At 43.9% G+C, this 25,167-nt stretch overlaps 1 non-coding gene across 1 annotated transcript; it reads left to right on the top strand.

Moving 5' to 3' along the window:
• Positions 1–22,531: 22,531 nt before the first annotated feature.
• Positions 22,532–22,638, top strand: LOC120245356. Its single transcript, XR_005531768.1, has one exon. It is a non-coding gene; the product is annotated as a U6 spliceosomal RNA (small nuclear RNA).
• Positions 22,639–25,167: the final 2,529 nt, after the last annotated feature.

Below are 25,167 nucleotides of genomic sequence, written 5' to 3'. Positions count from 1 at the left end.
AGGGCTTGAAGTGACTAAGCAGTAATACACAGAGGTGGTGCCTCTCTCTATTAAAATTTTTTTTTAATGTTTATTTATTTTTGAGAGAGAGAGAGAGACAGAGCATGAGCAGAGGAAGGGCAGAGAGAGAGAAGGAGACACAGAATCTGAAGCAGGCTCCAGGCTCTAAGCTGTCAGCACAAAGCCTGACATGGGGCTCAACCCACCAATGCTGAGATCATGACCTGAGCTGAAGCTGGCATTTAACTGACTCTGCCACCCAGGCATCCCCCTCCCCCCCTTTTTTTTAAGTTTATTTGTTTATTTTTGAGAGAGAGGGAGTGCATATGCGGGGGGGGGGGGGCCCACAGGGCAGAAAGAGAGAGGGAAAGAGAGAAAGACAGAGAGACAGAGAATCCTAAGCAGGCTCTGCATTGTCAGCACAAAGCCTGATGTGGGGCTTAAACACAAACCATGAGATCATGACCTGAGGTGAAATCGAGTCCAGTGCTTAACCGACTGAGCCACCCAGTCATCCATCTCTCTCTCTCTTTAAATACACACAAATCACCTGGGGATCCTGTTAACAATTCTGCTTCTGTGGGTCTGGATGGGGCTTAAGATTCTGTGTTTCTAGGGGTACCTGGGGGGCTCAGTTGGTGGGGCATCTGACTTCGGCTCAGGTCATGATTTCATGCTTCATGGGTTCAAGCCCCATGTTGGGGTCTCTGCCGACAGCACAGAGCCTGCTTCAGATCCTCTGTCCGCCTCTGTCTGTCCCTCCCCTGCTCGTGCTCTCTGTCTCTCGAAAATACATAAACATTAAATTTTTTTTTTTTAAATTATGTGTTTCTAGGAAGTTCCCAGGTAAGGTAACCATGCTAGTCCCTGTGCAATGCCTGAAGCAGCAAGGCCCTCAGCTTCTTGGGCCTAAGGATCACGTCAGAGTTCTGCATGAGCTCACGCCTGGTGCCCGTTTTGAGGAAGGGGAACATTCATGTTTAAATTCAGATTTCAAACACTGAAACTTCCTTTGCAGCAGAAGATGCTGAAAACTCCTCCCCTAGGAAAATCGAGCACAGCTTCCAGAGCTGAAGAATCCTAACAGAGCCGAACAGTGGCAGGGCCTTGGCATGGGAGACCCTGAGGGCCCGTGTCCCGAGAAGCCCTTTAAGACACATAAAGCAAGGCTTCTAGTGCTCTGTGTTTCCGATTAGAATAAAGGGTATGTTGCAACAAGCCACAGTTCTGGGGAAGCCAGAATGCAGAACGCAGGAGGCATTTACAGGTGACTTCACGGAGGACCACATGGGGCTTACCCACACTTGCTGACAGAAGAGGAACTGGACCATAATAGCAAGAGCAGCTGTCTGTTCCTTATATTTAATCACAGTCAACCTGTATTTTTATGCTATGTTTATAAAATTGTATACTTCATATTCCAGGGTGTAGGTGCAAATGTTTTCAACAAGAGCCATTTTCATACAGGGCACCTGGGTGGTTCAGTCAGTTGAGCATCTGACTTTGGCTCAGGTCATGATCTCATGGTCTATCACTTCAAGTCCCCGCGTTGAGCTCTGTGCTGACAGCTCAGAGCCTGGAGCCTGCGTCGGATTCTTTGCCTCCTTTTCTTTCTGTTCCCCTCCTCTCAAATATAAATAAACATTAAAATTTTTTAAAAATACCATTTTCATAAAGTTCCAAGATAAGCAGCTATAATCACTCTATAAACTATGCAACAAAATAAATAAACAAAAGGATATTAAATATATAAATTATAACTAGATATATAATACACAATTCATATGATAAAATATGATATTAAATAATGTTTTGTATTCTTTCAAGAGATGGTCAGTCAGAAATGGCCACTCAAGAAAAAGCAAAGTTTATGATAAAGTTGACCCTTGTGCAACACAGGTTTGTACCACACAGGCCTTTTTCAGAAAATACACAGGGTTCCCGGGAGGCTTCATCGGTTAAGTGTCCGACATCGGCTCAGGCCATAATATAAGGGTTTGTGGGTTCAAACCCCATGTCAGGCTCTGTGCTGACAGCTCAGAGCCTGGAGCCTGTTTCAGATCCTATGTCTCCCTCTCTCTCTGCTCCTCCACTGCTTGTGCTGTCTCTCTCAGAAATAAATAAATATTAAAAAAGATTTTTTAAAGAAAATACAATATGTTACAGTAAATGCATATTCTCTTCCTTATGATGTTCTTAATAACATTTTCTTTTCTCCAGCTTCCTTTATTACAAGAAGATTGTCTACAATACATATAATATATGAAATAAATGTTAATTGACAGTTTTATGTTATCGATAAGGTTTTCAGCCAACAATAGCCTATTAGTAGTTGATTTTGGGGGAGTAAAAGCTATATGGATTTTCAACTGCATAGGGGGTCAGTACCTCTAACCCCTGTGTTGTTCAAGAGTCAACTGTACTTTTAGTTCCTAGAAACTGGAGGCAGAGAATACCTTGCACGGTCACATGGAAAAGACAGCTGGGTGGCTAGGAGGCAGAAGACAGGAGCTAGAGAAAGATTTGCCAGGCCATGGCTTTATTGGGGTTTTCACAGGAAAGGCAAGGGAGGGTGAACAATCCAGGCAATAATCTGGGTAGGTTGAGAGATAAGAGTGTTCCTTAGTTGCTTGGCCCCTGACCCTGGGATGATTGAGACATAAGAATTTTGCCTCCTAGTATAAATGGCCTGGTTTTGAATTGCTTATATATCAAAGACACGCTCCTGGCTGAAACTTTGTCTTCTCTAAGGATGGGCCAGCCTCGTGAGGAACAGGAAGGATTTAAAAAAAAAATTTAGTGTTTATTTATTTTAGACACAGAGAGAGACAAAACATGAGAGGGGGAGGGGCAGAGAGAGAGGGAGACACAGAATCTGAAGCAGGCTCCAGGCTCCGAGCTGTCAGCACAGAGCCTGATGCGGGGCTGGAACTCACCAACCGCGAGATCGCGACCTAAGCTGAAGTCAGATGCTTAACAGCCTGAGCCACCCAGCCGCCCCAGAAAGGATTCTTAAGATGTCAAATATCATAATATATGGACAATTAAACACCTTTGTAATACAAAAAACTATTTTCCTCATTATTTGTTATGAATATACAGCAAAATAACTGTTAACCTAACAACATGTTAGTTTAATTCTAGTGTCACTTTGATATCATTAGAAAATCACTGTTTTTTTCTCCCTTTTTTACCTGCACTTAGATTTCTGTAGTCAGGGTCAGAGGTGTGTGTGTTCAGGGACCAGGTAGTAGGGACCTTGGCTGGAAAAATTGGGAGAGAAGCGTTCAACGAAGCAAGTAGGATGTGGAAATACAAATGGGTTCTGTATTCAATGTATTCAACTGTTTCCACTCATTAGTTAAGTGGAAATGTTTGAGCCTGGTCTTCCCCCAGATGGGTAATTGGGGTAAGAGAGACTTGCCTGTCCCCGAGGCCACGGCACTGGTTGGTCATTGCACTCTAAGCCTCCCTTCCCTTTTCCGCAAAATAAGAGTGTTTGACAAGGTGATTCCTAAAGGACCTCTCAATTCTATGATTCTAAGACTCTAATGCCTTTCATATTGAGAAAATGTACATGGTAATGTGTCCTCTCTGCACACCGCCTAAAACAGGACATGATTAAATAATAAAATGTCAGTTTTCAACTGCATGGTGTAATTTTTTAAAATGCTTTTTGAGACATCAAGATTGTTCTAAGCTTTTATAGATGTTAATATTTTTAAAAATTACTCTTTTCTCACATGGTGCCAGTAGGAATAATTTATTCCTGAACCTTTTCTGTCAGCATCTGTGACCTTGTTCTAAAATATCACATCATTAACACATAGATACAAGTATCCTGAACACAGAAACCTAAAAATTAATCAGACAAGTACTACTGAAAGGAAAAATCAAGAAGACAAAAGTGTAAGTTCAAATTTCTATCACCTTGTTTTATTAAAAAAAAAAAAAATTCCTCAAGGGGTGCCTGGGTGGCTGAGTTGGTTAAGCATCTGACTTTAGCTCAGGTCATGATCTGATGGTTTGTGGGTTGAAGCCCCACGCCAGGCTCTGTGCTGACAGCTCAGAGCCTGCAGCCTGCTTTGGATTCTGTGTCTCCCTTTCTCTCTGCCCTCCCCTGTTTATGCTCTCTCTCAAAAATAAATAAATATTTAAAAATTTTTAAAAAACTCCTCAAAAATAAATACATTGATTTTTAGAAACATAAACTATCCTTTCATGAACTTATTTTTAATCTATCATATTGTTGTTACTCATAAAGTTGACAATAAAACATTATTGAAATGCCCTAGGTGGCTCAGTCGGTTGAGAGTCCATCTTCAGCTTAGGTCATGATCTTGTGGTTCATGAGTTCAAGCCCCACTTCAGGTTCTCTGCTGTCAGCTCAGAGCCTGCTTTGGATCCTCTGTTTCTTTCTCTTTCTGTCCTTCCCTGGCCCATTCTCTCTCTCGAAAATAAAATAAATATTTTAAAAATGCCTTAGGTTAGAAGTTCAAACTCCAACTGTGCCTGCCTTACCACCCTCATCCCAAATGAACTGAACATTGTGGTGCATTTCTGTATTTCTATGTACACTGTGCCATGCCATTAATACTGTAACATAGCATTTTGTACTTCAACTTTTCATTAATATATTGTAAAATAGCCATATGGTTGAGGAAACTGGATTGAGTTGTATTTTTTTAATCAAGTTGTCCGGGTGGTTCATTCGGTTAAGCATCCAAATTCGGCTCAGGTTATGATCTCGCGGTTCGTGGGTTTGAGCCCCGCATCGGGCTCTGTGCTGACAGCTCAGAGCCTGGAGCCTGTTTCAGATTCTGTGTCTTCTGTGTCTCCCTCTCTCTGACCCTCCCCTGCTCATGCTGTCTCTCTCTCTCTCTCTCTCTCTCTCAGAAATAAATAAAAACATTAAACAAATTTTTTAAAAAAGTAATATTCAATAGATAAGGACACACCAGTCTCTTATTTGTCTTCTACATGAAAGGAAATCTAAATCCACAAAGATCCAAACTTGTCAGATATTTTAGTGGGAAATGGGTAAGTCCTTCTCAAATAGCTGACCTGCAAATTCTACGCACTCAGAGATCATAGGCTCTCTGCAGGTTTAAATGCTTTATTCAATCAACCCTGGAGAAAGATCAGCTTCTCATCAAAACTATACAAATTCTTATAATGGGATTCTTATTTACAGCCACAGGCCTCATGTGATAGCCTATTTTGAACTAAACTATTGTGAGTTTTCTTTTTTTTTTAATGCTTATTTATTTTTGAGAGCAAGAGAGAGAGAGAGAGAAAGTGGGACGTGGTGAGGGACAGAGAAAGAAGGAGACACAGAATCTGAAGCAGGCTCCAGGCTCTGAGCTGTGAGCATAGATCCTGGTGCGGGGCTCAAACCCATGAACTGTGAGGTCATGACCTGAGCCGAAGTTGGACACTTAACTGACCGAACCACCCTGGCTCCCCAATTTTTCTTTTTGTTGTCACCATCTTGAGACTTAGTTCACATTGGTGATGCCCCTAATAACATAAATTGGTGTGTGTTTGTTTTTTAATGTAACTAGCATGCATTCTCAAAATAAAGGGATGAGCATTACCCAATGGAGAACAGGAAATGGAGAGAATGGTGTAGACCTTTATACTTACACAGATTTTATGGGGAATAGCTGCTTCCGATGAAAATATTGCTGCTATCAACACAAACTCGCTTTCTACTTCAAATACATAATTATATTAAGCTTGAGAATAACTGAAAAACAATACTGCTAAGCATTGGCTTGAAATCACCATTTGTCTATCTAAATCAAGATGAATAAAATGATTAGCAATAGCAATTATTAAATGTCAGAATGAATAGACTGATGAAGTCATGGAGACAAATGTATAAAGTTGAATATTGTGACTAGTCTGCACAATGTCCTGAGTCAAAAATCCAAAAGGCTCTAGAAATATAAAAGGAAGCATCCATCACTGTATCTATCATAGTAACAATTCATCAAAATATTGACTCTGTCCAAAATATGTTTCTGTGATGATTTTATAGGTATAAAATACAATTTATCATTTAATAACTGGTCTTGTGAACCTATTATGTGCCAGTAGTGGTTTAATGCTGTGTGTACATAGGGAAACAAAATACAGAAGACTTCTTGCCTTCAAATTGGAGAATGAGATCAAGAAGAAGTAAATAATGATAAGTAATTACAAAAGATGGTATGTGCTATGAGTATTATACAGGGAGCTATGGTAAAGGGTCGGCAGAGAGAGACTGGTCTATCTAGACTAGAAGGGAGATCTTTCCAGGCAGAGATTTCAGATTTGCAATCATGTTGAGCAAGAAGAACTTGGCTTGTTGGAGGAAATACGACAAGACCAGTTGGGCCAGAGCTTTGTCACCCGGGGCATCTAAAGTGAGAAAAAAGCAGGTGAGCAGGTCAAGCCATGACCATATAGGACCTTGGAAGCTATGATAATAGCTTTATTTCACAGGAAATAGGAAGCAACTAAAGCACTCAACCCGGAAGAGCAATATGATTGACTTTGAGTATTAAACCAATCCCTCTGGCAGCTGCAAGGAAGCTACACTGCATACGGAAGAGCACAAGGACAGGCTGGGGAAAGGGGGAAGAGACGTGGAGAAAGCATAAGCGGACCCAAAGAGAGGTGAGGGTGTTTGGATGAGGGCGATGATGCTGAAAATGAACAGAAATGAGCAGAGTTGTATTTGTAGTGTCTGGGGCCATGTTGTTAAATATGAATTGCTTTTCTTCTCCCCAGCCTTACCCCTGCCAATTTTAAATCTATGAGCCTTTCTGGATTGGTCACCTCCAGGGAATCAGAAATAGTTTGCTATTTTCTCTTTGTCTTTATTTCCCCCAAAAGCCTAAGCTCAATAAGAAAATGATGTTCGGCCCTTCTGTCCCTTTCTCATAAATTCTACCCTTTGAAAGGATCATCTCTAGCCACACGCAAATATTATCTGGTTTCTTCTACCAAATTACAAGCCCTCCCTTGACTGGCCCCCCCATCATCTTCCAGCTATCACATTTCTTAAGTCCTCATTACAGCAATACTTTGTAAAGGTTTGTCTATAGTCTATATTCATATAGCTCTGCTTTCTCACATATTAATCTTGGCTTAAGTCTCCCCAATCAGGATGCTGTCTCCTTCTGTGCCACTGAGATCCTTCTTGCAAAGAGCTCCAACAATTGCCCTATTGCCAAACAAATTTTCTGCAAAGTGTTATTTATAAGTACTGTCATGTCTCAGTTTCTAAGGCCTCATGCTTTCTAAGACTATCTCTGACCAACTTGGCAATCCTTGTTTCATTAGCTATCTCCACCCACTCTGTTGGACCTCTATGCAGCGAACAACAACAGAAATTTGTCCTAGATTCTCTTTCCTCTCTACACACATTCCCTAAGGAAGTTCATTCGGTGCCAGGCTTCAAGCCCCATGTCCTTGCCAATGACTCTCAATGCTCCATATTTAGCTTTGAGAACTTCTTTGTTCTCCGGCTCCTTGCATTCAACTGCCTACAACTGTCATGTCTGCATGGATGTCTAATAGGTACTTTATTACTCACCCAAACAAAACTCCTCCTCTTCCCATGATTCGCCTCTCAGTGCCAGCATCCTTGCTATCTCTCTCAATCATTCAAGGTACAAATTTAGAAGATATGTTGACTTTTCCCTCTCCCTTACCTCATGTATCTAACCTATCCGCAAATCCTGTCAAATCTACTTTGCAAGCACAACTTAGATTTTATCCTAAATCTCCTTTACAATGGCTATAGTATAAGTCCAGAATCATCCTTTAAAAATATAAATTAGACCACTTCTTTCTGCTTCAAACTTTTCAATGACTTCCTATAACACACAAAATGGAGGCTAAGTCGCTTTAGCCTTTGACCACCTGGAATATCCTGGCTTTGGTGCCTTTAACCACCTGGAATGTTCCTTCTCTGCCTCAGCTCATCACCCATCCCAAGCTCTAGCCTCTCTGAAACTTACCAAATTGGTCACCCTTTAGGGCATGTGCTCTAGTTATTTCTTCTGCTTGAACTTCCTTCTTAAGTTTTCTTATGACTGGCTCCTTCTTATTTCATTCAAATCTCAACTTCATTTTTCAATGTTTTATTTATTTTTGAGAGAGTGCAAGTGGGGGAGGAGCAGAGAGAGAGGAACAGAGGATCCAAAGCAAGCTCTGCACTGACAGCAGCAAGCCCAATGCGGGGCTTGAACTCACAAATGTGAGATCATGACCTGAGTCGAAGTCAGACACTGAACCAACTGAGTCACCCAGGTTCCCCTCAGATCTCAACTTCTTAACATCACCTTCTCAGAGACCTTCCATGGCCATCCAATGCAGATAGCCAGACAGTATGGTCCCTATCTGTCCCTCACACCATTCTATTAGTCAGCATAGCACTTAGGGCCGTCTGATATTTGTGCAGAACTTGTTGCTTTATTGTTGCCTTCAGAGTATTCATCCCCACACAGTTCCAACTGAGGTACAGCTCTGTGCAGGTAGGAATAATGGATGTGTCGTTCACCGATGTAGCTATGGCACCTGGAGCAGTACCTGACATATGGTAGGTTCTCAACATTTACTGAATGAATCAGGAATGAAGGATTACCAGGGACAAGTTCATCATGACATAGAAAGGAGGAAGGACAGAGAGATGGAGATGAGAGCATAAAAGTAGGGAGGGTCCAGGGGTTCTTGCACAACAGGGATACTGCAGCTGCCAGGTCGACCGGCCACATTCCATATGCTTAGTCCATAAGGAGACAAAGAGCCCAAATGGGTTTAGACAAGTGGTTGCTTCTAACACAGCAGGCAGCATGAGTCCCATGTTTGCACTGGGTCCCCTCCCCTGTCATGTCCTATGATTGCAGTGAATCTGTGTCACACTTGAGGAACTGCAAGGTTAGGAGATCCTGGTCTTACATAGCTAGGGGCTGCTAGCTAACTTGGCCCACCTCTTCTCTGAAGAGAGACATCATCTTTATTACTCTGGAATTTCTCCAAGGAAAGATGTTTCCAAATCTCTCTTGAGGGAGTCACTATTTTTCTACTGCCAAGACTGTTATGCAAACATCCTTGAACAATGCTGTCAATATCCTTTGCTGAGAAGATGTGCATAAATACCAGACCACAGAGAATTATCTCCCAAAAGGGGTGTCCTGCAACGTAATTTGGGGCGGGGCCTCCAAGAGGCAAAATAATTCCAAAGCACACTTGGGACAACGGAGAGAGGAAGGAATCCTCCCCCTGTTTCCCAGAGAACCATACCAGGAGGACACGAAAACTGCACAATGTGTCAGAAATCATGGAGCCAAAGATAGCCTTGCAAGGGTTGTAATGGTATCAGACTGAGCTCATAGCATTATTCCTAGATTCTCACACAGTTCCCAGAAATAGAGGAAATCCAACACCTTGGAAGACACCAGGTGGAATAGAACAGACAATGCTTCAGTGGTGACTTAAAAGGATTTTTTCGTCCACTGAAGGGCTAGATGGGACGCTCCTCCCACAGGACAAATGAGAGAAGGGTCCACTGCCACCCCTGAGTACCTTCATTCTATGGATAATCCCCAAGAGATACCAGAGGGAACCTTTTTCTCAGGTCACCTTCATGACAAATAAGGATTCTAATCTGCTTTTCCCCCCAAAATCTGTTATTGGGAGATGTCAGCATCTGGGGCCCGGCCGGAGGCTGCTGCGGGGTGCAGGAGTGGTAGTTGACTGGGAGCAGTTAGTCACCAGCTTCAGGGCTGCCATCTTGTTCGGCCGCCTTAGCTCCCACTGTTCCCATCTCTCCCTCAGCAATTTATTTTTATTGTATCTTCTAAAAGTGCCCATATGGAATGGATTGAAAATAAAATTGAAAGGAAAAAAAATAACAAGTCCTTCACCACAGATAGCTGGGGAAAGTACTGATGGGGAACAGTGCCATCCAGCAGAATTTTCTGCAAGAATGGAAATCTTCTATTCCTGCCCCAACCCATCAGTCGCCGGTAGCCACATGTAGCTATGGAGCAGTTAGAATGTGGCTATGGGGACTGAAGGCCTCCTTCAATTGGTCTTCTTAGTCAATTTCAATTGAATTTAAATAACTGGGTGTGACTAGTAGCTACAGTATTGGGCACTGTAGGTCTAGAACCTGGGCACTCTAGAACCCAGGTTCTCTTGTTTGCTAGGTTTCTGGCTCCACCTCTCAAAACATCTGTAACTGTGTAAAATGACGATAAAAGGAGGATCAGTCATGTAGTGGATGTACAAGGCTGAATAAAATAATCCATGTTAGATGCTTCGGGCCTGCCTGGTATTGAGCTAGCACTTGGTAAGCATTAGAGCTTATAACTCTGTTGAGGATGCTGATCACAGAGAAGGGTTCCAGAGGCCATATGGAAGGGTTTGGGGGAATGGGTGACTGGCTATTAGTGAGAAAAGGGATGAGCAGAGCAACGAAGTTTGGGTGATAATAGGGAGTGGGGGCCTTGTATCTGGCTGCGTCTGGGAGCACAGGGCTGTGAGAGGTGAAAGCAGCGGGTGCTCATTACTAGTAGGAGGCTTGAACTTCAACCGCTATGGGGCAGCTGCTCCCTGGGGCTGCATACAGTGCCCCCAGCAGGGACCATGCTTCCCAGCTGTGACAAGGTCATCTACCCTATGTTAAAATACATGTATTTTTGACACATGTATCAAATAATCTAAATTTTTCTAATGTTTTATTTATTTTGGAGAGAGAGAGAGAGACAGTGTGAGCAGGGGAGGATCAGAGAGAAAGGGAGATACAGAATCTGAAACAGGCTCCAGGCTCTGAGCTAGCTGTCAGTACAGAGCCCGATGTGGGGCTCGAACCCAGGAACTGTGAGATCATGACCTGAGCTGAAGTCGGGCACTTAACTGACTGAGCCACCCAGGCACCCCTCAAATAATCTAGATCAAAGCACACATTTGCCTAAATCATCTGAAAATTATATACATATAATTATATATTAAATCATTGAACTATTAAAGAGCTCCATCTCCATCTTTTCATAGATCAGGCAGTGAAGGATGAATGTGGACTTGAGTCAATAGTGGGACTTGAGTCAATAGACTGGATCCAACCAGGAAATGCAAAGCACAACATAACTTAAGCAAGATAAGTTTAATGTAAAATAATATTAACCTATTTCTTAGGAAATAGGACAGTAAGTGTTGAGATAGAAAGAGAGCTCTCCAGGATGTCCCAGAGCTATGGAAGAGTACCCAAGGCCACACACATCCGGAAGGAGGCTGACACCTTGATGAAGGACTGTATGCACTCCATGGTGGAGAATGTTCCTGGGTTCCTTAGGCCATAGGTGGTCCAGTCACTAGACCAACGGGAGCACTCTTGTGTGGGCACAGGCAAACCGAGGCCAATGGGCATGCAGAGAGAGTCAAGGTACACTGCAGATGTTAGGCCCAAAGCACAGAGGGTTCATGTCAGGAGGGCCACAGGAAACAAACTTAGGATACAGGAAAGCCGAGACCAACGGGTGGTGCCCAGAGGGCATCAGGATGCATTGTGGGTGTGTACTGTAGAGGCCACCTCTGCAGGACTCCGGCACACTTCCGTGTACAGCATGGGCCTGGGCCACTCTGGGGGTCCTCAAGGGATGAAGGTCAGCCAGCCACTCTCTGTGTGCCCACATGTGAAGCTAAGGAGAGTGGCAGCCTAGGTGGGCCCACCGTATGCTGTCTACACTTCCTGGCCTCACCCTATGCTGTCTGCACTTCCTGGCCACACAGGTCTTCCTCATATCAATACCTGCAGAAAGCAAGCAGTCGCAATACGCCCGACAGAGCTGCACTGTGCATGCCCTGACACTGGAGAAACCACACTGTTGAACAGCAAGGAAAAGAAGCTTGGGTCCCCAGGAGCCCGGCAAATGAGCCACGAAAGCCAGGAAGGACAATCTTCTACCGACATCTGACCAGTTGGCAGAGGAGAACTATTAAAGAGCTCCAACTCCATTATCATAGATCAGGCAGTGAAGGCTGAATGTGGACTTGAGTCAACAGCGGGTAAAACAGCTGAGGTCATCCACCCCCTTCCCCCCCAGCCCCACCCACAATGACACTCATAAACATTTCCTAGGACCTTATCTGTGATCCATGAAAAGAACTACAACTGCAGTTCTCCCACTACAGGAGAGAGATTCCTTGGTAAATTAGAGCAGCCTGAGCTAAAGCTGTGCAAGCCAGAAGATGCCCTTTTCAAAAATGTCTTGGGGCGCCTGGGTGGCTTAGTCGGTTAGGCGTCCGACTTTCGCTTAGGTCATGATCTCACGGTTCGTGGGGTCGAGCCCCGCGTCGGGCTCTGTGCTGACTGCCGGCTCAGAGCCTGGAGCCTGTTTCAGTCTGTGACTCCCTCTCTCTCTGACCCTCCCCTGCTCATGCTCTCTCTCTCTCTCTCCTAGAAAAAAAAAAAAGAAAAATGTCTTAATGTTTATTTATTTATGAGAGAGAGAGAGAGAGAGAGTGTGAGTAGGGGAGGGGCAGAGAGAGAGGGGGACACAGAATCCGAAGCAGGCTCCAGGCTCTGAGTTGTCAGCACAGAGCCCGACACAGAGCAGGAACTCATGAGCTGTGAGATCACGACCTGGGTCGAAGTAAGATGCTCAACCGACTGAGCCCCCCAGGTGCCCCACGAAGATGCACTTGTAATATTTTCCCTGCCTGGGAGCCTGGTCCAGGAATTTGAGGGACTCAACTTTTTCCAGCGTCAAATACACCCTGTAATGGACCATAATAACTCAAGACTAAATGTCCTATGACCCCAAAGTCAGTTATTCTTTCTATATGATGTGAAGAGTAGGTACAAAGGCCAGTAATATGGGAAGGTACTGTAAAATCTTTGAAATCAATAAAACTAAAGTCTACAAAACTTTGCCATTTATATTTGGGCTCACTCCTTCATGTTTTCTTTTTCCTTAAATAAGTAAAACAAATATCACATTATCTGAAAAGTAAAGGGGATCCAATAAATAAATACATAGCATTGCTACCATGGCTCATAAAAAATTTTGGAAGGAAAGTGTATAATGAATATTCATAGAAGTTGTTATTCTTGGATCTTTAGCCAACATTAAAGACGTAATATAATTACACCTCTATTTCCTTTTCTAATATTTCTCCCTGCTTCATTTCTAAATCATCGACTTTTCCACATTTTCCTCTTCAGTTATTTAAATAGTGCAGTAAGCTTGTTTTCAGTGAGTTTTAATTAAAATATTATCTATGAGTACTTTCAAGCCAGATTGTCATCATCAAAGCAAAGGAAAGAATTGAGGCAATTTTGGAGAAAACTCAGTGCCAAATCAAATTACTTAGATGAATGCTTTAATTTCTCTATTTTTCTTCAGCTAACCTTAAAATATGTGGGTGATTATTCTACACAAGGACTCACATGGCATAAAATTCATGTAAACCAAATAAAGACCTGAAGGGAGACAGAGGAGGAGAGAGTCCACTGCCTTCATCCCTCCATCAAATGCAAGGTGTTCAGCGCCGTGCATTTGTTCTGTCCTGGTCATGCCAGAAACGACCACCTTACAATGCCTGCTTTCTGGAAGAGAAGGCTGATTACAAATGTGTAAACACTCAGTGACTAGCTTGTGGCTAAAACCCAGCACAACAGAGAAAGGTAAGGAGTGGCCCCGGAGGTAAGGAGGGAGGTAGGGGGGTTTATTGCTCATATCTGCTCACAGATCTGAACAAAGGAATTCCTGCCAGGGGTCCTGGTCTGGCACAGCTAGCCTTGGGAATTCCAGTGAGGGCCTGCTTCTAGACCTCTTAAATATCTCTTCCTTTTTCTATCTCAAGCAGCCAGTAGGGAGTGGAAAGTGGAAGGAGTGAGTGGCAACGTGGACGCAGTTTGGACTTGCAGAGAGCTCTGTAGACTCTGTGAGCTTCCCTGCTAAGGGCAGAGCTAGGGTGGTGGGAGCCTTCTCTGCACTGTTCCCTCTGCCTCCTGCCCCTGTGAGGCTCAGGCCTAGGGGACCTGATCTCTTAGGACCTCGCAGGAGGAACCAGTGGTATGCTTGCATCCCTAGGCCAGTGCTGACCTTGACCTTGACCTTAAAATTTCTCCCTGGAATGTGTGTCTGGGAGGCAGAAAGTACCAGAGACACAACAATGAGCGAGATAGTCACACCCCTGGGCTAGTAAAGTTCACCCCTCAGCAGGAAGACAGACTTGAGAACCTAATTTCCAGGGTAGTGCTTGCTGCAGAGGAAAGAATGGATTGTACTAAAGCGCAGGGGTCTAAGTTCATTTGGCTGGGGATTCAGGAATACCTCCCTGTGAGTGACGGCAGAGCAAGTCAAGCTGGGACATGAGCACTGGAACAGTGAACTGGGGGTGCAAGACATTCCAAATCTAGACAAAGCCTTGGAGCAGGAAGAACTGGGAGACTTTCAGAAACTGAAAAAAAAAAAAGTCCTCAACCAAGAATGTGGAGAGAGAAATAGAAGAAACATAAGTGTATAAAATCATGTTATAAGAAGATCATACAACTTCTGTACAACATACCATAGATTCCATTTCATTCTGAGAGCAACAGGGAGATACAAAAGGGCTCAGACCTGAGAGTAACATGGTCAGGTTGCATTTTAAAAAGGTCACGGGGGTGCTTGGGTGGCTCAGTCGGTTAAGCGTTCAGCTCCAGCTCAGATCATGATCTCACGGTCTGTAAGTTCAAGCCCCGTGTCGGGCTCTGTGCTGACAGCTCAGAGCCTGGAGCCTGCTTCAGATTCTCTCTCTCTCTCTCTCTCTCTCTCTCTCTCTCTCTCTCCCCTCCTCACTCTGTCTCTATCTCTCTCTCAACATAAAATAAAGACATACAAAAAATGTTAAAGGGTCATTGACTACAGTGTGGAAATAGGTGGGAAGGGAGTGAAAGCCTACATAGAAAGACTGTAAGAAAGCTGTGTGGGGTGAAAGAGAGGGAGACATAGCGTGTGGGAAGGAGGGAAAGAAGGGAAACGAATTTGTCAGCACTATGCCTGGACATAACGTAACAGATACTCCACAAATAGGTGCTGAAAGCTTTTATTTTCCCCATCACTTGAGAGCTCAACACTGTACTTCATTTTCCAATTGAGGAAACAGATTTTGAGAGTCTGAGCACAACACCCGGGGTCACAGAGCTGGTGGATCCCGAGGCTGGCATCTGAAAATCTACAGGGAGCTGTGCATGTGTTCACAGGACGCTGCATTCACTGCCTTCAAGTATGGGAAACAGGATGAATGAGCCTTGAACTTGCTGAATGCTGCGAATCTGCCAAGCACGGTGCACTCGGCACGTACGATATGGTTCTGTCCGCAGCCAGTCTTGCACAGAAGTCAAGCTCTGCCCAAGAATACAGAGCTAGAGGGCTGCAGAGCAGAAATGAACACAAGCAGTCCAGCTCTGGGGCTCCGGGCTCCTAACCACTCTGCAATACCGCCACCTGCTGCCCTAAACAAGCCAAACATGAGCGAGCAGTGCTGGGCTGAAGAGGGACACATGTGGTTGGCCAGTGGGGAATGAGAACGTTTTCCGTGAAAAAGATAGAACCGACAAGATTGGAGGATGAGAGTGAAATCGGCAAATAGTGAAGAGGCACTTGAGGAGAGAAATCAAACTCAAGATGCGCGCGATCTGTAAGCTGCACACGGCAATGAGAAGTTTTACACCTTCCCAGTTATTAGCATGTGTGTGAGCCAAGGTCAGCCCTCCCTCCCAGAGGAGACCTGCCAGCCAGCAGTGCTGAGTCTCTGGTGTATGGACACCTGTGACCAAGGTTCTGACAAATCTTTGACGACTGTCTACTGGAATCCACTGCCACATATACTTTGGTTAATTTCTGAAACCAGAAAAGTCCCGACATCTCAGTGGCTTGACATGACACATTTATTTCTCGCTCTTACACCACTCAAGACAGGTTACGGGACATTCCAGAAGATGATTTAGGGACCCAGGCTCCCTCATCTTTGTGCCAGCTTTGAAATGTGGCCTCCAAGATCCCCACATAAGGGTAAAAGGAATGATCGAGAATGTGTGGCCGGCCATTCACCTGCAGTCAATGAGGAGCACAGCCCCACTGAGGCGTGTCCAGCCGTGGTGCCTGGAGAAGAACAAAGGAGGGATTGTGAAACACCAGCAGGCTTGGCCAGACTCTCAGGCACCCGAACATTCTTCCAGTGCATAGAACAGGCTCAGGACCTCCCCGGGGAGGCCGACTGGAGTTCCACAATCAGTGCATCCCATTCAGGGACTGGGGCCCCTGGGTAATTCCACCTGAAGTGCTTGCTTTTAGTGTTGCAGCCTAGAAACTAGAGAGAAAGGTGCTCATTCCTTCTCACTCAATAAACAAGGACAAGATTACTGCAGTAAACACTGCCATTCACTGGCCCATGAGAACACAAGGCATTGTCAGCCTCCTCTGCCTGCATTTGGGGGAGCCAAATGCTCAGACTCCAGGGCTCCTCTCTGAAAGAGGCTCTATGGTCTATTTTCCTGACACCTCTGGCCCCTCCTTCTTTGGAGTTCTTTCTTTTCCCCAGTATGCTCCCTTATTTTAACCAGGTGTCCAGAACCATCCTTCAGAGGATCTGCATAAGCTTTGCATCACACGTTCTGCCCATGACTCAGTCAAAGATGCTACAGACGAGGTTTATAGTTCTGTTGGCAATATAATCCCTTCGATTCCTTTTGATCTAGTTGCTTCCAAACTGTTCCATACAGTTGTCACCACATCCAAAGCGATCTCAGAGACAAAGTTTTCGAATCTTCCTTTTTGCTTTCTCATGCCCTTGCCTACATCAGCTTCAGAGTGGGAAAACAAGTCTTAAATCTGATTATCGCCATAAGGTTGAGTCATAATACGGCTTTCTAACTCTAAGGCGTTTGTTTCAATATCTTATTTCCTACTGTTTATGTTCCAGAAGCAGTTGGAAGTTGCAACGCTTCACAGACCCAATCTTCTGGACTTTCTGCTCGCAAACTAGCCAGTTTTCTCCCGAGTTCTTCTCCTTCTTTTAATATCATGCCAACACAGCCAACTGCGGCAAACACACATTAACACTTTGATTTTTTTCCACCTGCTTTTGCTAGGGTTGCTGAATCATGAGGCTCACAATCTGCCTCCAAAGGCATTGCAGGTAATAATTTCCCTAAATATTTCCACTGTAGAGCATAGATCATCCTCTACCTTGCCACCTGACTCGAAGTCGATGTCAGAGAGTGGATTTCCGTGAGGATAGCCTCTCAAGGTACCAATCTATTCTATTAGTTGTGGGAATTTAATTGCTTTAACACAAGAAATGTTTCTTTCTTCTTTGTATCACTGTCCAATCAGAGTCAGCTGGTTCTCCTCTACCCCGACTCAAGGACCCAGACCCCTTCGGTCTTTGGCGTTTCCATATTTGACAAGCCCTCTCCAACCTTGCCCCTATCCAGCCTGGAAGTACTGGCCTCACATCCACCACATCCCATTGGCCAGAACACATTCACATGGTCCAACTCACTTCAAGGGCTCCTCTGGTTCATTTACCTGTGTTTCCAGGAAAGAGACAGATATTGAAGACCTCTGGCAATTTTGGTCACACCGTTGATAATAACCACAGATTGTTATTTTAGTCCTTCCTTCTAGAAGGGCTTACAGTTTTCTATTTATAGAAATGGCAATAGAAACGTACAGCTTTCTATTTATCGTAAAGCAAATAAAATTAAGATGGGAACGAGAATTCTGTACTCTCGACAGGCTATCTAAATTTCAGACAAGGTACTTGTCAACAGAACTGGTAGAAGATAGTACTGACAGTGTATTTGTGTGCTGCAAGTCAGGAGAAGGGCTGCTTCCACAGATGAATCTTTCAGATGCTCATGCCTCACTAGCAGTCATACACATTTGTTATTCATATTACAAACATTTCCTGAGTGACTGCTAAATACGAGGTACCAAACTGGGAAAAGGAGTTGAGAGTTGTTTCAGTTCCTGATCTTGCAGTATTTAAATTCTAATATAGACGATAGACAAATGATCACTCACTTAAATAACAATTGATTCGTTTAATAAACGATATGCATAGTAAGTACAAAAACATGTAAGACAGCAAAAGACAGCCCAAGGTTTCTGGCTATGATGATTGGGTAGTGTAAAAACTCCCTTGGGCCGAAAGGTGAGGGGCTTGCAAATGAAGAAACACCAACCGTTGTTTGATCTCAAACTCTATTCAGGTAAAAGCTCAGGGGTTGAGCAACCCAGCGCCTCCTGGCAGCAGCAAGTCCCTGAGATGTAAGTCTTTAGTGAACATTGTGATTAGAACGGTCAAACATGTTCTTCAAGCAACTGTTAAGCAACCCCCCACCTTTAACTGCAAAATTCTCACTTCTGTACACCGGCTTCACCCCTCTCCCTATATAAACCCTGAGCTATGGCTCGGCGGGGCGCTCTTCCGAGGACTTTTCGGGTGCTCGGGACGGGCCGTCCAGCAGGACTAAAATAAACCTGACTAACCAACTCCTTTTGTGTTTCGTGGGCTTTGTCCTCAGTGATTCTCCTTTGGAAAGGGAGGTCTAACAGTAGGAGACAGTGCCACCCCGAGATAAGAAACACCGGGTTTCTTTTGGGGATACAATGAGATTAAGGTACCCCGAGAGACCTCCAAGTGGAAATGTCAAGTAGGCAGTGGATACTCAAGTAAAGAGCTCTTTCGAGAGGTCTGGAGTGGTGCTATAACTTCGGAAGATGTTTTGTTGACACTGTGTTTTGTCCTCAAAGATGTGCCTCACCATCTTTCCCCTGAATTTATCATCCAAGAGGGAAACTCCCCAAATTCACCCACCCATCACCCTGCCTCAGTTATTTTAGGGCTATACACCTCTAGCATAGTTTATGTTAAATAGAGGCATTCTCATTGGAAGCCAGAAGATTTTGCTAACTAGTGAATCAATAATGCTCCTGTAAGAAAGGTTTCCCATGTTTAAGTATCAGTTCTCCGATTGAGATGGAGGATGGCAATAGCACTATAGGAAGCAGCCAGAAAGAGCAACTCATCATCCTAGGGGCCAGCATTCCATAATGACAACAAGAAACTGCCCAGTGAGGGAGAAATACAAGGCAAAGGGACTTAATCTTCTATTTTTCTTCTGCCTGGTTTATTCGATGCCTTAGGCAGCCATCATTGCTGATCTAAAATTCAGCTCTGTGTTGTTTTAGACACATATCTTTGCTTCAGAAATGAATGTTCATTGTAGGTTTGGAATATGAGTACATTAGTAGAAGTGCATTTATTTTAACTCATTTGATGAGGACTTTATGAAAGCTGAGCATCTGGGGTCTCTGAAAACTTTAGAAAATAATTTGAAATAACTCTTCAAATGAAGGCAAATACAGGAAACAAAAACTGGTTGAAGGTCATCGTACTATGAGCCAGAACAAGCCTCTATTAAGAACAGGCCTCTATTTTAATTTCTCAGGTGTGCATTGATGAGGAGAATTAGAACTGTTTTAATTGCTAATCTCTCAAAGGAAGGAACACACCACGTTAATTAAATTCACTGATGATAGAAAAGGTGGGGGTGGATTAATCACTTCTAATGGCAGGACAATTTTCTTTAAAAGCTAGTTTTACAAATAAGAACTGGAATTCACCAAAAGAGAACTCTGTTCTTAAAGAATTTGCATGGGCAAGCATACACACACACACATACACACACATGCACGCATGCACACATACATGCACAAACATGAGAAAGCCTATGTCCAGTGCATAAATTATAGGCTATACATTTTTTTAAGTTTATTTATTTATTTTTGACAGAGAAAGAGGGACAGAGACAGAGAGACAGAGAAACAGAGAGACAGAGAGAGAGCATGAGCAAGGGAGATGCAGAGAGAGGGAGAGAGAGAATCACAAGCAGGCTCAGCACTGTCCGCACAGAGCCCGATGGAGTGCTCGAACTCACAAACTGTGAGATCATGACCTGAGCTGAAATCAAGAGTTGGACCCTTAACTGACTGAGCCACATGCCCCTGCACACTTTTTAAATCATTTCAAAAGCGCACAAACCATTGCAAAATGGCATCCAATTTACTCTGTGAACAAAGATATTCCAAGTCCCTGCCACATATATAAAACTGTGGCACCGATAATGAAAGAAATTACATACATGCTCCTCTTCAACTCTGTTTGGACTCTGGGTGTTTTTATATAATCTGTTTATCAATCATTAGAGACCAAATTCATTCTTCCATGACATCTCAAAAAGGTAACATCAAAAAAAGCCTTAAGGGGGTACCTGGGTGGCTCAGTCGGTTTGGTGTCTGACTTTGGCCCAGGTCATGATCTCACGGTTCATGGGTTTGAGCCCCACGTCAGGCTCTGTGCTGATGGTTAAGAGCCCGGAGCCTGCTTCAGATTCTGTGTCTCCCCCTCTCTCTGCCCCTTCCCCCTCACTCTCTGTCTGTGTCTCTCAAAATAAAATAAAGACATAAAAAAATTTTTTTAAACCTTAAGGGGATGAAGACTGGCATGTATTGTTTTATTGAAATGTCTCTAGGGAGACTCTTAAGTTTCTTTGTCTTTATAAACAGAAGGGAAAGGTAAGTAACACACAAGTTATAAGGATTATATAACCAAGCATCTAAACAATAAAATGGCTGGCTCTCCAGACCCCAGACTGGAAATACTATAATTATCAAATTCTAGAGATGGAGCAAGCATGTATTCAGCTGTACCCAGAAGCAAGACTGCCAATGAAGTGAAAGGGGGTAGGGGGTGCATTTCTGGGGGGTTCAGGACTCCACCACATTCCTTTGGGAATATGAAGTTTCTGTAATCACTATGCCCAAGACAGTGCCAGGGACAGACAACAACACAACTGAACCCAAAGAAAGAACCCAGCACCACCATGAGAAACAGCCACTACCGTAAAACTGTGCTTTGTGGTAACCTCCTTCCTGGAGGCCAGGATGCCCAAGGATGCGACAACTATCAAAAACAAAAACAAAACAAACAAAAAGCTACAGAGAAACCCACTCAGTAGCCAAGGTCTACACAATTTTTACCTTTCAACTCAGACTCCTAGACGTATTTGATTCTTACCAGAACACTGAACCCTACCGTGTTTATTTCGTCTCCTGACATATGGGCATTCCTAAATACTCTCTACCTTCAGTTTGTTGATAAGGAAAGGCTGAAGGAAAAGGAATTTGGGGTGCCCTATTTTTCCATTTCTTTCTATGTCATCATTTTTAGCCTAAGTGGTTGGCTAACAGCAGAAAGGAAGAAGAGGAAGACAGGTTTCCCTACTTGTTCATGTGTCTTCAGGTTCAAGGGCATTCTCTCTGCCTTCGAAGCAAGTTCTAGTTTCAGACAGAAAGTGTGCCTCCTGGCGGCTGTGAACACCCTGCTTCCCCCAGTGACTTCCTTCATGTCTGGCTGAAATCCCACAAGGTGTGCACTGGGGGAGTCCGAATGCTGCACAGGATGGCGGGGAAGGGGTGACAGGCACACGAATTGTGCATGTCTCATCGAACAAGCCTACTCCCGTGTCCCATCAGGCTCCAATTACAAAATACAAGTTCCAAGATACAATTTTTAGGAATTTCAAGATGGCGGCAATAGAGCACTACAGCAAGCACAAGACCCTCCGAGAGGGAGTGCCTGTGCTGTACCACCCTTAGCATCTGCACAGGTTGCACACCCAAGTGTGCACAGCCCCGTGCAACTGATGACAGAGTGTATCTTGGGGCGTGTGGTCCCTGTAAACCAAATACTACAGGCAGGTCACAAGCAGAGTGATGGCATGAGAATTTCCACCAGGCATCAGGTTTTCCATCTCCCCAATATGTTGAACAATCAGACTGTAGAGTAGAAGACTGGACCCCAGCCATAATAGCTACTCCTTCCTTAGCCCTTATTAAATGTCTGCTCCCCAGCAAAAGATACATTGAGGAATGTTCGTCCACGTGTCCTGCAATCTTGACTTGTGAAGACAGTTCATCCAGTCCTCCCAGCAACCCCTCAAACTGGATAGACCTACATGTGTTTAAAAATCAATTAGGAGGGGCGCCTGGGTGGCTTAATCGGTTAAGCGTCCGACTTTCGCTTAGGTCATGATCTCGCGGTTCATGGGTTCGAGCCCCGCGTCGGGCTCTGTGCTGACAGCTCAGAGCCTGGAGCCTGTTTCGGATTCTGTGTCTCCCTCTCTCTCTGACCCTCCCCTGCTCACGCTGTCTCTCTTTCTCTCTCTCTCTCTCCTAGAAATAAATAAAACATTAAAAAATTTCAAAAAATCAATTAGGATACCAAACTCCCTCTGCAGAGCAATCCAATTTTATTATATGAAAAAAGACTGGAATGACACTTTCTGGGCTTTAGTAAGGACAAGGGAGTCGATTTAAAACTGTATTTTTAAATTTCATTTTACAAATTTTCCACACGGAGTTTGCAATTATAATAATGAGGGGGAAATGTTACTATTTTTAAAGTGACACTGTGCGTGCTCGCTTCGGCAGCACATATACTAAAATTGGAACGATACAGAGAAGATTAGCATGGCCCCTGTGCAAGGATGACACGCAAATTCGTGAAGCGTTCCATATTTTTGATACAGAAATGCTGAGGCATAGGAGCACATGTACCCCAATGTTCATAGCAGCACTCTCCACAATAGCTAAAACATGGAAAGAGCCTAAGTGTCCATCAACAGATGAATGGATCAAGAAGATGTGGTTTATCTATACCATGGAATACTACATGGCAATGAGAAACAATGAAATCTGGCCATGTGTAGCAACATGGATGGACCTTGAGGGTGTTATGCTGAGCGAAATAAGTCAGGCAGAGAAGGACAAATACCATATGTTTGCACGTATAGGAGGATTAGGAGGAACTTGACGGAGGACCAAGGGGGAGAAGAAGGGCGGAAATGGTGGGGGAAAGGGAGAGAGGCAAACCATGAGAGACTCTTGAATGCTGACAAAAACTGAGGACTGATGGATGTGGGGGGGAGGGGGGGTTGGGCATGAAGGAGGGCACTTTGGGGATGAGCACTGAGTGTTATGTAGAAACTAATTTGACAATAAACTATTTGTAAAAAATAAAAAAATAAATAAAGTGACACTGTGCCTTCTGGCCTTGAGGTCTCCTTTGCTTCTCCAGACCTCCTATTGCTTGGGGTGAATCAGAATAGCAGTACCTGAGAGAATAGCAAAATTCAGGCACCACTTTTATTTATTTACTTATTTTTTGGTCCTGGCGAGTCATCTGGCAATGATAACATATGTCTGAGCACAAGCAAAGAAGAGTGGAAAACAACAACCTTTCTTGTAAAGTGAAGCTGGAATTAAAAAAAATATATTTAAAAAAATCAAAATACAACCAACAATAATAATCACAGCAACAAAAACAGGGAGCTCATTTAGCCATCCTCTCCTGGCATAGGTAGAGTGGGTATGAAATTGCATTAAGGGTGTTCGTGCTTTCTCTCAGATGTCTGCATTTGATTAGTTATACTGCTTTTGCTTGACATACTAGAGTTGCAACACAGGGGAATTTTGTTGGCTTGTTTATTTCCTCAGATTTGTACCTGTAAGATTTATATTTTGCATATAATTTGGAGAGTTTGACATATCTTTGAAATACATATATGCACATCCTTAGCAACCTATACCAGAGAATCAAAAAAAAAAAAAATCAAGTTATATGCAAAATACAGGAGTGGCGATGATTTCTTTACAAGTGATTGTTAATTTATTGCCCAGGATCAAGTCTCTGGTCACTATGCTGATCCAGTAACAGACTAGGTAACTAACTAAAAGGAGTACATTTAAATTCACTGAGCTTTTAATTCACCCCACCTGCTGCAGTTCTCAAATCAGGTGCTTGTTCTTGAATTTTTTTTTTTTTTAAATTAAGCTTACCCGCTTTCCAAAACCTTTCCAAACCTGGTTGACCCAGCTATTATGACCCAAAAACTGACTGGAGGACAGGTTGGCTTAGGGACTCCAGGGGCCGGTAGCTGTTAAGATGTACTAGACATTCATAAACCTCATGATCTTTCCACAGATTTCACCTTCAATGGATACAATTTTAAAAAGGAAGCAGTCTCATACCGCACTGTTCACAAGGGCATCAGAGAGCTAACTCAAAAACGTGAGTTAAAAATCGGGGCACCTGCGGGCACCTGGGTGGCTCAGTCGGTTAAGCATCCTACTTTAGTTCAGGTCATGATCTTGGGGCTCTGTGCTGATGGCTCAGAGCTTGGAGCCTGCTTGGGATTCTGTGTCTCCCTCTGTCTCTGCTCGCCCCGCTCATGCTCAGTCTCTCTCTCTTAACATAGAAAAATTAAGAATTGGGTGCCTGGGTGACTCAGTCAGTCAAGCTTCCGACTTGTGATATTGGCTTAGGTCGTGATGTGGCAGTTGTGAGTTCAAGCCCCATGTTGGGCTCTGCACTGAGTGTGGAGCCTGCTTGGGATTCTCTCTCCCTCTGTCTCTGCCTCTCCCCTGCTCATGCTCTGTCTGTCTCTCTCTCAAAATAAATAAATAAATAAATAAGTAAATAAACACTTTTTTTAAAAGCATCAGTTAACGTTAAAACATACAAAACAGGCCTGTCTTACCATAAGCAATGACATTACAGAAACGACAGCTGCAGACTGATGCGCCAGCTCCCTTCCTCTTCTTTAAGCACATCGCTACGAAAGGGCGGGATTATCTTCCGAGCGGCATAACCTTCCCCTTCTGGCAGGGAGATGAGCACGCCCAGCTGACTTCATAAGGCTGCTGACGATGGCAGGCAGCTGCTCCCCCAGCTGACTCTCTGAACAGCTGTGTCGCAGTGACTCCTCCTTGGAATTTCTGGAAACAGAATGCCGCCGCCGCTGAGCCATAGTACATCTTGGGGACTACTTGGCATAGCAGTTAGCATCCCTTCCTAATTGAGCTATGTACCTGGAAACAACAGTTAGATTCTTTAATTTGGTTTTGTTCGTTTATTCAGAATGTTTAATAAGTCAAGTGTACTTTTTAAAAAAAATCACAGGGGCTCCTGCATGGCTCAGTGGGTTAAGCATCCAACTTCGACTCAGGTCATGATCTCACGGCTCATGAGTTCGAGCACCTCATGGGGCTC

This window comes from Hyaena hyaena, unplaced genomic scaffold (assembly GCF_003009895.1).
Source record: "Hyaena hyaena isolate Hyena2069 unplaced genomic scaffold, ASM300989v1 scaffold_420, whole genome shotgun sequence".
Taxonomy (NCBI): Eukaryota; Metazoa; Chordata; class Mammalia; order Carnivora; family Hyaenidae; genus Hyaena; species Hyaena hyaena.
This window is presented reverse-complemented; position numbering and strand designations above follow the sequence as displayed.